A 12,127-nucleotide genomic window follows, 5' to 3' on the forward strand; every position below is an offset into this window, starting at 1 on the left:
CTTGAGGCGATCTCGTTACCCTGGACGATCGAGTCCAACTGACCTCCACTAGAACCTGTCAATACCATGTTGTGGAGAGGGATATGTCTGCGGGTAGAAGGAGCGTGAGAGGCCTATGGAGACCACACTCTGTGCTTTGTGGTTGATCCCTCGTGTTCTTGTCTTGAGAAACGAGAAAACAGGTACGATCTCAACGTTATATCCCCATTAATCCCCAAAAGCGTCCGATCTGAGATCGCAGTGGCGCTCGACTAGAAAAGTGGGACGCAAACGCCCATAGCCAGGTGTTTGTCGGAATTACGAAGGCCACTAACAGTAATACTATGGTTCGTACACAACGACCCTTCCCAATCAGTGTGTGGATGGACATCGGCCCCACTATGAACCTCACGCTCATTCCCCAGACTTGGAGGCTGGAGTAGCCGAGATCAAATTGCGGGAAGCTGGGACTGTGGGCTGTGGAGCCTGCCTGCGGCTGCCAGGACAGGCACCCAAAGGCGCCCCAAGCTTCACTTCTAATTACAGCGGGGTCAAGCCATCGGATGGAGGACCACATCGGATAGTGCACCTAAAACGAACCTCAATCCTTTCTCAACTCCCCTAGCAAGCACAAGACCAGCCCTCAATTTAATCGACTTAATGTTCACCTCACATCGAGAATATGAAAATCACCAAAACACTCGAGCGCGATAGTTACATCATGAACCACGCCAATCCGCCAGGAGTTTAAAAAATCAGAATTTTACATGCTGTTGGTGAACTTCGCATTAATCTTATGCAACTGGACAAGGACGGAAAGGCTTGCAGGTACGAAGTCGAAGTAAGCTTCAATGTTCCTTCCTGGTGATCCTGAAAGACGCATGTCAGAAAACTAGCGTCGCCGATTTCTGCCCCAAACAGGAAACCATCCTCCAGCGCCAAAGACGGTTGCAAAATGTCGCCGACTGAGTCGAGAACCCTGATAATATTTCCATTGCCCGACTCACAGAAGCGTGGTTCTCCCTTCTGCGAGTAAATCCCGTTTCGTCTCCACCCTCCCGGATTTAGCGCTCCTTCTCTTCCCGCTCAGATGGACTTGGACCACTTCCCGCCCAGAGGTGGACGGATCAACTGCCATCCTGAGCCACCTGCATGGACGGGGCAAACGTTTTCGGAGACCCCGCCAAGTGCAAATTCCTCCCGGCAAGCACCGGGTCCGTGGCTCTCAACGTTGCGCTCGGGATGCCGGTCTCAGCTACCGGCCGCGAGGCTCCATTGGCCAATCGTGGACTTTTCAACACATTTGAGGCATTGCAACGGCTTCCCACTCGACCCAGACACCCTAATCATCCGCCCTGTGTTTGGTTCCATGTGAGCCGAAAGTCAGTTTGCACAGTCGATGTAGTGCTTCGAGGCAAACCCTTAGAATCCTTCTATTCGATTCTTGATGATGTCACCTCATGGTACGCCTTTGCGTCATCCCATCTTGTCGTGAGATGTATATTCCGTGTTCCGTCTCATTGTGTGACACAAGAGTGGTGCATGCAAATAATCCCCGCCTTGCACTTGGACGGCAAGGTATTTATTTGGGTCAGGCTGACACACCCAATCTCCCAACAAGGTGATGAAGGAAGCTAAGGCTGTACGGTTATCTCAACTTGGTCATCGTTGCCACCCTTTTAAGCAACAGATCTTTCCTTGATTCGGGCAATATGTTTGTAAATCAGGGTTGGGAACCTCCTCTACAGGCTACAGTGAGGTCTAATTATCATCTATCATATTCGAGATATGATTCCAATATGCACAAGCCTCCACACCACGCCGACGTCCGTATTTCTATAAATATGGATGGGCACGCCGATATTGATATCCAGCAGGAACTCAACCATACAATGCGCACCAAAGCAGCTCGCCCTTAGCACATGACGTGTACCGGGCACGATGATGTTACCTCCGGAGAGCAATATCAGATCTAGCGTGAAAAGATGATGCTAACTCAACCAGAAAGGTTGCTATTGGCATCGAATAAGCATCTTCATCACGGATTATGTTCGACCAACACGAACCTGGCCGTCTCTACTACTGCTTGCCGTAGCATGCTGGTATATAAACGTTGACGCCATGGACCCACCTCTCCCAACCTTTCCGACCGAGCTTACACGGAATAAAGTTAAGTCCTCCCTGGAGAACATCTTTTGACTCGAAGCTTCTTAGACTCTGCGTGTCATGGTTGCCTCCTCCGGTTGCATGGCAAACGAGGCTGCCTATTCTGTGACGGCGGGTGCATACACAGCACTGGAAGCGCTAGTCACCACTTGTTACGATGAACTCCCACAGGCCGCCCTCCAGAATGTTAGGGAAGTGAGATTCACCTCTCCATCTCCAAGGAGTGATTCACCCGTGTTTCCTTGTCCTCTGAAGGAAAATGAGACTGTTTCCGCAATCAGGGGCCTCGAGGCCTGTGTGGCCTCGGTCATTGCGGACTTGCGGTTCGGACAAAGATCAAGGGCGACCTCTGTCGATGTGAGGAAAGTAACTTGCTTCCTCATGTCCGCGTACATTACCACGGTGGATGGGTTGACAAAAGCGGACTCACGAGTAAGGGAAAAGCTAATTGGTTGGTCCACTGTCCCAAAACCAAGCCCGGTTCCTGAGGGTTCCAAAATATTAATGATTATCTAGATACGGATTACAATCAGGCCCAGTCGATTCTATACAGGCGGCTCTCTGCCAACCTGTATCGGACTCGGAACGCCGGGGAATTCTACCACATTCATGGATCTCTTGAAGCCAGCCGGACGCTCCAAATGGTCGGCCTACCGGCCTTTTGCCCGGAACTCACAGACTACCGTGATTGTTTAGATACAATAGGGAGCGCAGTCCGAAAGTTTACAGCTGGACAGTTGGAGATAATGAATGAGAAAGAACAACAAGCTGGCGTACAAGCTCTGAAGCCAGACCAGTTTCTCCAAACTCCGCATGGGAAGGCAATCGCCAGCCTTCCCCCATTTACCGTCCGGTGTCTCGACACATCTACACCCCCTATTCCATTCAGTCATCTGCCTCAAGATCCATCATTGCCACCCCAGTGCCTCCAAGGTATCCGAGTCCTGGAGCTGTGCCGCGTAATTGCAGGTCCGACCATCGGCCGCTCCCTCGCTGCTCATGGCGCCCATGTTCTCAAGGTGACATCACCAATTTTGCCAGACGTCCCTTTCTTCCAAGTCGACGTCAATGCCGGCAAGCATACGACATCGTTACATCTCCGCGATCCCCATGACCGCGCCGTGTTCGAGTCACTGCTAGCTTCTGCTGACGTCATCATTGATGGCTACCGGCCCGGGTCTCTTGACCGACTTGGCTACGGCACTGACAAACTCACGGCTCTAGCCCGAAGCGGCGGTAAAGGCATTGTCTATGTTGCCGAGGATTGTTTCGGGGGCACCGGCGTTGCGGGTCCCGAGGCCGAGTGGGCCTCGCGCCCGGGTTGGCAACAAATCGCCGATTGCGTCTCCGGCGTAGCATGGGAACAAGGGCGCTTCATGGGCCTCGACGAGCCCGTCGTGCCCCCTTTCCCAATGTCCGACTATGGAACAGGTGTACTCGGCTGCGTTGCCGCCCTGACGGGGCTTTACCGTCGAGCCACTGAAGGAGGCTCCTGGGCGTGCCGCACGAGCCTCGTGCAGTACGATCTCTTCGTCCTCTCGCTTGGCCTACTCCCGCGAAGCGAGCAAGATAGGCTCGTAGCGCAGCACAATCCTAGCTTCTTTGATCTGCGGCATGACGATTCTGTCGACGAGGTGGGTAAGCACGCTTTGCAGAGCGTCAAAATGCTTCACCCGGAACTCTTTACGGAGGGCTTCATGCAGAGTGCTTGGAGCAAAGGGTACGCTGCTGAGGTGGGATGGCCGCGGGAAGCTGTGAGCATTGAAGGCTTGAGTATTGGGTATTTGCGGCCTACGAGGCCTAATGGCTTTGATGCGCCGACGTGGGATGGCTGGGAGGAGGATAAGGATATCCTAACGGGTAACTCCCAGACGCCGAAAGAAAGCCATTCTGAAGAGTAGGAATGTCACCTCCAGGAATGATAAGCGGGGTTTCCTTCCAGATACACGCGACGCAAACAAGCGGACAAGATTGTTTAGATACCCTCCTCCCTCGCCAAGCGAATGGCTGCACCGTCGAAGTTTTATTTATAGCCTCTTCAAAGAACTCATAATCGTACGTAGAACGAATTAAACGAAAAAAAAAAAAAAAAGAAGGGGGGGGGGGGGGGGGGGGGGGGAGGACAAGATATGATTGAAGGAAATAAAGGAGAATTTGATATCCCGACCACTTTATAAAAAAAAAAAAAGAAAAAAATTACCAATGCTTCGCTGTTTATTCAACATCCATCCCAATACATCGCCGTGACAACCCCCCACCGTCCTCTCACAATACTAACCTCCCAGGCTCGTTCTCTAGGATCAACTTGACACGCTCAAGGAAAACAGTAGCCCTCTTCTCCTCCGCCTTGGGCACCGTGAGACTAAAGATGTTGGTGCCAGTGGATAGTCCAGGCGTTGCCAGTGAGGCAGCAGGGCGGACCTTCTTGCTCGAAGCCGCGAGAATATCAATAATATCCGAGGGCTTGGAGGGGGGCGCCCTCTTAGAAACGAATGCGGGATCCCTGAGAGCCTGGATCTTGGGGTTATAAGCACCCCTAGTTCCGTCCGCGCGGTTCTTGATGCCGAGGACATCGTTGAATAGCTCGTCAGCTGTGGGCTTGCGGGCGGAAGGCGGTAGGTCGTCGTTCGCGACGTCGGCGGCGCGGGAGATGAAGGTGGAGATGGGGAGAAAGGTTCCGACGGAGCCGTGAATCTTCTTCTGGATCTCGAGAACCCTGGCCATGGAAACGGGGATGGAGATCTCAGCCTTCTGGGGTGCCGCGGGGGGTTCGGGGACCACGGGCTTCTGGGCCTTGGGTGGTGCCTCCTTCCTGGGGGCAACCTTGACATTGCTTAGATCGAGGTGGGCTAGCTTGTCGAACCTGGTGGATAATTGGGCTGGGGTCTCGGCGTTGATGGTGCCCAGGTACGCTAGGACATCACCCTTTAGTAGGCGGCCGCCAGGACCTGTTGGTGTAATCTGACTAGCGACGGATTTTTCGATGCCATTTTGTTTGAGAAGGGCAAGAACAGATGGCATTAGAGGATACTTCTGCTCATGCACCTTGCCGCTCGTTGCTCTTGGGGTCACAGCCGCCTTCTGTTCTCCGGCTTGCTCGGCGGGCTTGGATTCTGCTTGAGCGGTAGGCTGTTGGGGAGCGCTGGACTGGCCTTCGGCAGGGATTTGGAGCGTAGCAACGTCGTCGCCGGGTTCGGCCATGACGGCGATCCTGGTGCCGACCTGCACCGCCTTGGTGCCGTCGCCCTGGATAATCTTCATCAGGATGCCGTCATCCTGGGCCTCGACGTCCATCGTCGCTTTGTCGGTCTCGATCTCGAGGAGTACATCGCCTGCGCTGTAGGAATCACCCTCCTTTACTTTCCAAGTCGCAATGTTGCCTTCCGTCATCGTTGGGGAGAGGGCGGGCATGGTGAAGTTCTGGGCAGCTAGACATCTCGACGAGGTTTGGTAACCTATATTTATGACGAGGAAATTTACGCGTTAGACCAAATTCAAGCTCTGGTGTTTCTTGATCGTGATATTTCAGAGGGGTGGGTTTTATTCCTCTCTTCGTTGTTGGGCTGGGAGGATAGCTCCGTATCGGAGCATTGGGAACTAACCTCGAAACGTCGCCTCGCTGATGACCCTAGATCTAGCCACCCTAGCCGAAAGACGGCATGCCGACGCGAGTGAGGCCATTGCGGACGAAGATATTTGTGTCAAGCTTCCAATTGATCGGGGGGGGGAAGGAATGGGCTTGGTTCCTGTCACGCGAAGAAGGGGGGCAGGTGTGAAGACAAGCTTGCGGAGCTCGACGAAAATGTCGCTTGAAAGTTGTTGAGGAAGCAGAACCAGAAAAGCGCTGGAACAGGATCCACCAATCTGGTCTGTGCATCGCAGCATGGAATTCAGCCAGGGTCGATGTACCCAAGTATTTGGGTCTTATTAATTATTTTTTTTTTAACCCGCGACAGCTTCACATCGTGTCACGCCAGTTTTTTCAGGAAGCGCATCTATCGAGCTTGGGGAGACACTCGAGAAGGGCCAAAAATTGTGGCATATTCGGCCCCAATTAAAGAAATTGCCCTGACACACCAGTGTATCCGACCCAATTCCGCCATGTCTGCCTTCACCAAGGGTCCCGCGACGAACATCTTCGTCTGCGTTGCCCGAGCTCAACTGCCCCGGCAAACCACAAGACAGTTCCCGACGTTACGAACCTTTCAGTCCTCCGCCTTCCGGCGAGCGGCGGCACCGCAGCGCCCGATTCGCGCCGTAAAGACACCGGCGCCCGCCAGACCGGCCCCCAACGCCGCGAAAGCCCCCCTCAAGAACTCCAACCCCTCAACCTATGCATTCGTCAAGCGATTGGCGCAGAAGAATACACCGACCATTCTTTACGAGGCGCCGTCTCACGCATGGATGAAGCTCGGATCTTGGATGACTGCTATATTCTGCTTCACCTATGCGGGGTACAACATCACGATATACACGAGTCCGCCTGAGGGCCTCTCATGGTGGGTCGGCAAGTCGTACTCGATCATTGCCATCGCTATGGCGTGTATGGGTACCTACTGGCTTCTGAAGTCCAAGAACATTATCAAGACTATCAGGGCCCTACCCACAACAGCACAGCAGATCGCCGCCGCGACGGGACCTCGGTCATCCGTCCCACCGCTGAACCTCGAAATCACGGTCAAGCGCTTGCTCCCTCTCATGAGGCCCAAGACCCTCGTGGTGCCCTATACGGAGACCTCCATGCTTGCGCGCGTTGTGGCACCCGCTGAGCATCTGACCCCAGTCGAGAGGATCGAGAAGAAACGCGCCGAGGAGCTCGAGGCTGAGCAGAAGAGGAAGTACGAGCTTGCTCATATCTGGTCTGCGCCGTTTAGGCATCTGGGTCGGGGTGTGAGGTCCGCGTGGAGGGGGCTTAAACAGTCGCTTACTGGAAGTGGCTTTGCGACGCTCAAGATCCAGGGGGACGAGTATAAGTTGGACATCTCTAATGCGTGGATGCTTGATGATGGCAAGGCTCTGGAACGTCTTATAAGGGTTGTGGGCATTGACCTTGCGAAGGAGTCGAAGTGGGCCAATCTATACCGATAGGTTTCTAGGGGATGGTATAGATGAGCACTAGTATCTACTGTAAGAAGGGGATGGGAATATGTATATTAAGAAACTCCAGAAATGTACATTACACCAATAGAATCGAAGTTTTGGATGGTATTCATTTGTTTCCTACATCCATGTGGCTTGGGAACCCCGGGTACGGTCCCCAGACAGCTCTCTAGCATACTACAGAAGAGCTGCTAGCATCAATCTCAGGCACATTGCCAAAGGAGGCTACATTTGCATACTCTCTACACATGGGTCTTTGGCCTTCCAGAACCCGAACGAGCTAAGCGCCAGCGGGAGCTCGAAAAGCTGGTCTCTCCAAGTTTAAGACGTTTGGAGGCCTAGATGACGCCCAGGCCCGGCCGTCGTCCTTGAAGCGTCTTGGGAGCATGGCAAGTCTTGCCAGTAGACTACACATGAAAGCGCCGGCATATGTCGATGATAGCCGCAAAAGGCCATCTTCAAAATCAGGAAACTCTCTAGATATAATCTCTGCTCTCAAACGGCAACGCAAGTCAGATCTGTCCAAACAACGGCTCACGACCTATTCGCCAAAGACCCGTCGAAATCAACAATCTGAAGATACCAGCTCTTTTCCCAGGAAAGAGACCTTTCTCTATTTAGCTTACACAATCTTAAGATCCACCTTCGCACCTTTCTTTCATTCTTCATCCGTTCTCTCCTCCTGGCGCCTCGTACATTCCGGCCGAACGACCCCCAATCGCCATATAAGTCTGAGATAACAAAGCCCCGCGCTTTCACCAGAAGACCGACTAGTGAATCGGTTCTTGCCTGTTGCTTAGAGAATTTGAGTTCGAATCCTACCTCGCCCAAGCGTAAACACAATGTAGACAGCGGCCGCGATTCGATGCCGAGAGATCGAGTCAACGAGAGCAAATCCAGTCGTCCAGCGGGAGGCGCCACCCTCAAGTAGGAGAAGGGCCAGCCTGGTGCTAATTCGCGGGAAGGGGAAGAGATAGGTATCAAGTAGTAGGAGGAAAGTGATCCTTTCCCTTTACCGGCCCTTGACATGATCTCGACTTTCAGGAGTCATATAAGTGGAGCTGTCCCCTTATATAGCGGGCTTATGGTAGTATTTATAATAAGATATACAAGGCCTGTAAGAAGCGAGGAGTGATATTGTCCCTGACTCTGCCTTGCGTCTCCAAAGTAATTTTCTTTAAAAACTAGATGAGCATAGAGATCTTGCAGGGAGGGGAGATACCTACTTGTCTTGTGAGTTGTATTGTACCCCAACGCACGAAGTAGAAACATGGTGGTGCAGCCATTCGATTTACGTGCTGCCCACAGATATAATAGATTCTATTATCACCATTGATGTTTAGATTGATATTGACCCGTCTACTCCCCCTTATACCCACTGTGTAGCATCAACTTCGATGACGGATATCAAATGCTCGATGTCCTAATAAAAACGGCCAGGTTCTGCATGGAATCCAATCTCGAATCAAGGTCCTGTAAGACCACTTTGGCTTGGGCATAAATTGTTCGGGTCGATTACACGACTTACCGGGTTCAGGATAACACGGAAGAAACCTAGCCAAGACACTTATCGGACCGGCATTGCGTTTCCTATAACACAATTTATCCGGGGTTGCTCTCCGTCACGTTTTATTTGCAGGCAAAGCTGCACTTTTCTTGCTCGTTGACACCGGTCTCGTTTGGTTTCGCAGCTGGGGGGTTTAAGACTGGGATACAACCAGGTTGAAAGTGCAGCTCAGACACCAATGACACTTTTGTGGGTAGACATGCATATGCTCCTGAGATAAAAGAAATCCATCATGGGCCAATGCAATCACTTGTTTTCAACTCTTGGACAATTGGAAGCAATGCGGTGTGGATTTCAGGCAAACCCGGGCGCCCCGTTCTATGGCACTTCAAAGCAAAGCCGCATTCGTTGCAGATGGGATGAATCAATCATCTTCGCCCGAGAACCATGCTTCACAAATCGACAAGTCTGAATACTGTTCTTCGTCATCTCTATTCCGTAGGCGCGACGTGAACTCGAGCCATATCCAATCCCGAAAGTTTTCCAGCCAAGCACATATTCCGAATCGGATCGGAGATTCGACCACAGGCTTCACACCCACCCGGCACATCGCGCGGTCACACACCACACGCACACAGTCACATATCAATAGCACCTACCAGCGAGGGGTGTTCACAAACTTGAACCGTAGCCCGCTTACGTCCCACAAGGATGATCATTTGCACGAGGCTCTCGCCACAAATCAAGATGTTCAGGTGCCCTCCGCCACCCCTTGTTCACCATCTTTCTTGTTTCTTACCCTCCCAAACCGGCTGGTCGGGGAGCCTACGTATATGGCGTCGTAAGAAGGAAAAAAACAAAAAAAAGAAAAAAGCCTCCTCAGCTCAGCAGAGCCTCCGGCATCCACAATGGCGTTGGGCGGGTGATACCGTGGGCCTATTTTCATCCATCGTTCTGAGTAATCGCGCTAGAGCTGCACCTTGTGTCTTATATCAGCAGACGGGCGGGTGATAGCAAGAAAGGGCGAGCGAGATCCTATTGATGTTCCGATTATCTTGGTCTTGTCATGCCCAGTTCGTCGTCTCGCGTTGTTTTGCTCGTTGCCTCTTCCTTATTAGCGTCCTCGAGACCAGGCCACGCGGGAATAAATTACATCGGCTACTTTTTCGTGCCGGGCGCCGTGTCTTTCGAGGAACGAGGCGTAAAATTCTCGAAGGATTCAATATGGGACGAACGAAAAGTAGTCGGATTGGAGATTGGAATTTTTGGCCCATATCGAGCGGCATTCGAATATGGCTTGTTGATTTCTGCGCGACACCTGACCAGCTGCACCCACTCCGATATGTGATATTGTGTGGGGATTTGCTCAAATGGGGCCGTGAGGCGAACATTAAACTCGACTGTTCCCAGCATGGAAGCAGGACGGTCATTGGAAAAAGGAAAAGAAGAAAAAGGGAAGAGTAACATTGACTAAAATAAGGTGCGAAACTCGAGCTGCAATGTGAAGTAATTGTGGGCGAATGCGAAAGAGTTTGAGGGGACCCGGCCATGAATCTGGCCCAGTCAGAGGAGGTCTGTAGTAATTTCGGCGGGTCCCTTTTTGCAAATAACTGGTAAATGTTCAATGACGATGTCGGAATGCCGCCGCGCACTTTGCTATTTCAGTCGCAGTTTGAGATGCAGGAAGAGGCTTGCTTGATCGTTACACGACTTGCACACACACACAGAATACATGTGCAAGCATACTCCTTGCCTATCAGAAGAGAGTCTCCCATGCAGAGGTTAATAAACGAGCCGGATGCTTGCCTCCATCAAGCCCCAACGAGTGCACCCGCACAGACACACACATATACACACAATTATTTTCATTAAAATCATTCAAAAATATTTTCAGACCCTGTTATGTTTTGCGATGGATAAGGTTAAAAAAAAAAGAAGTGGAAAAAAAAATCAAAGTCGTGCTGGAGTAACTGGGGACTTTAGCGGTGAGATCGCCTTCGAAAATTTCCCATAGGAGTCGTACCATGGAAGATCACCAGGTCCACGATGACTTCGAAAAGCCTCCACATTCCCCGCCTTCTCTTATCTCTTCTTGGCAAGGCAAGGAGGGAAAGGAAAAAAAATAGCACTCAGAAGTCTTAGAACAGCCCATGTCGCTGCACACATCTACCCCATCAACTTACTAGCCGTCTGGAATGGAGGGGCTTCATGGGGGTGCACTAGAGCTGGAGCTCACACATGCAAGTTGTTAGAGAGCACATCAGAGTCCAGGGAACTGCACCTTGATCATCGTAAACCTGCGCACTTGCGGACATTGTGGGAGGGAATAGCACGAAAGCAATGTGGTGTCCACAAAGTGAGGACTGTGAAGCTGCATCCGAAAAAGGCCAAGCGCGCATCCCCCTCTGCCCACCCCCAATCGATCCAAGCAGCGAATACGGAGGTGGGATGCGCATCGATTAAATACATGGGCATATGTCTCCCAAGTACCTTGTTCGCACTAGCTTTAATTACAGGGAGTAAGAAACTTGCCAGAGTGGGCAGGGTTCTGGGGAGTTTGGGATCTGGGATTTTGGCTAAGAGGCAGGGACATGCACGGAGATGGAGCTCGATATCTAAATATGACCTCAAATCTACTGAGCAATGCGGATAGCTTCGCAGTCGAAAGACGAGTCGTACGGCCCATCGTATGAAGCTGGATTCGGATCTAGCATCGGAGCAAGAAAAGCTATGCGGTCGAGTGGGGTGGGGGTTCTGTGAATTAGTGCGGTCACGGTAGTGTCGAAGTGTCGATGCTGCGGATTTTGCCCGGTATCCGTTTCACGTTTCGTCTACTCCCCCCCGCCATCCTCGGCCTTGGCAGCCATTTTATACTACCATCGGTACCCATGTACGAAGTACTGTACTTGACAACCAACGCGGGCAAGGGCCATCTCTTGGGAGGGAACGTGCAACGAAGTGGAGGGTGACAGTGTCGAACTGCAGCGGGACCCCAAATCTTGGAGAGAGTTGGGGGAAAGGAAGAAAAAATTAAATTCAGAGAGAAAAGCCGCGAGCTATTATCAGATAAAACTCTCCGTGGCTTCTTCTCCGATACGGCATTGGTTAGCCTAGCCAAAAGACTTCGTCGAGGAGCGCTGGCGGTGGAGACTAGAGCACGGAAACTGGCCAACCCTGAGGCTCAATTCACCACGAGATTGCGTCTGTGACGATAGGGATCTCCCTTGTCGTTCCCTTGTCGAGGGGTGTGGTAACCGTGGTTTGTGCGCAGAGACCCTGGAAGAAAGGTTCAAAAGAACCCCAAGAAAGAACTGCCCCTCACTTTGAACTTTCTGCGCTTTCCGAATGAGCTGATTAGCCGAACATAGCGACATC

At 51.9% G+C, this 12,127-nt stretch overlaps 3 pseudogenes; 2 read left to right on the forward strand and 1 right to left on the reverse strand.

Annotated features, from left to right (window-relative positions):
- Positions 1 to 2,891: 2,891 nt before the first annotated feature.
- SAPIO_CDS5833 lies at positions 2,892 to 4,046 on the forward strand (annotated as a pseudogene; the record flags this gene model as incomplete).
- A 364-nt stretch (positions 4,047 to 4,410) lies between these two features.
- SAPIO_CDS5834 lies at positions 4,411 to 5,556 on the reverse strand (annotated as a pseudogene; the record flags this gene model as incomplete).
- A 690-nt stretch (positions 5,557 to 6,246) lies between these two features.
- SAPIO_CDS5835 lies at positions 6,247 to 7,233 on the forward strand (annotated as a pseudogene; the record flags this gene model as incomplete).
- Positions 7,234 to 12,127: the final 4,894 nt, after the last annotated feature.

This window comes from Scedosporium apiospermum (genome assembly GCF_000732125.1).
Source record: "Scedosporium apiospermum strain IHEM 14462 chromosome Unknown SEQ_SAPIO_0099, whole genome shotgun sequence".
NCBI classification, from domain to species: Eukaryota; Fungi; Ascomycota; class Sordariomycetes; order Microascales; family Microascaceae; genus Scedosporium; species Scedosporium apiospermum.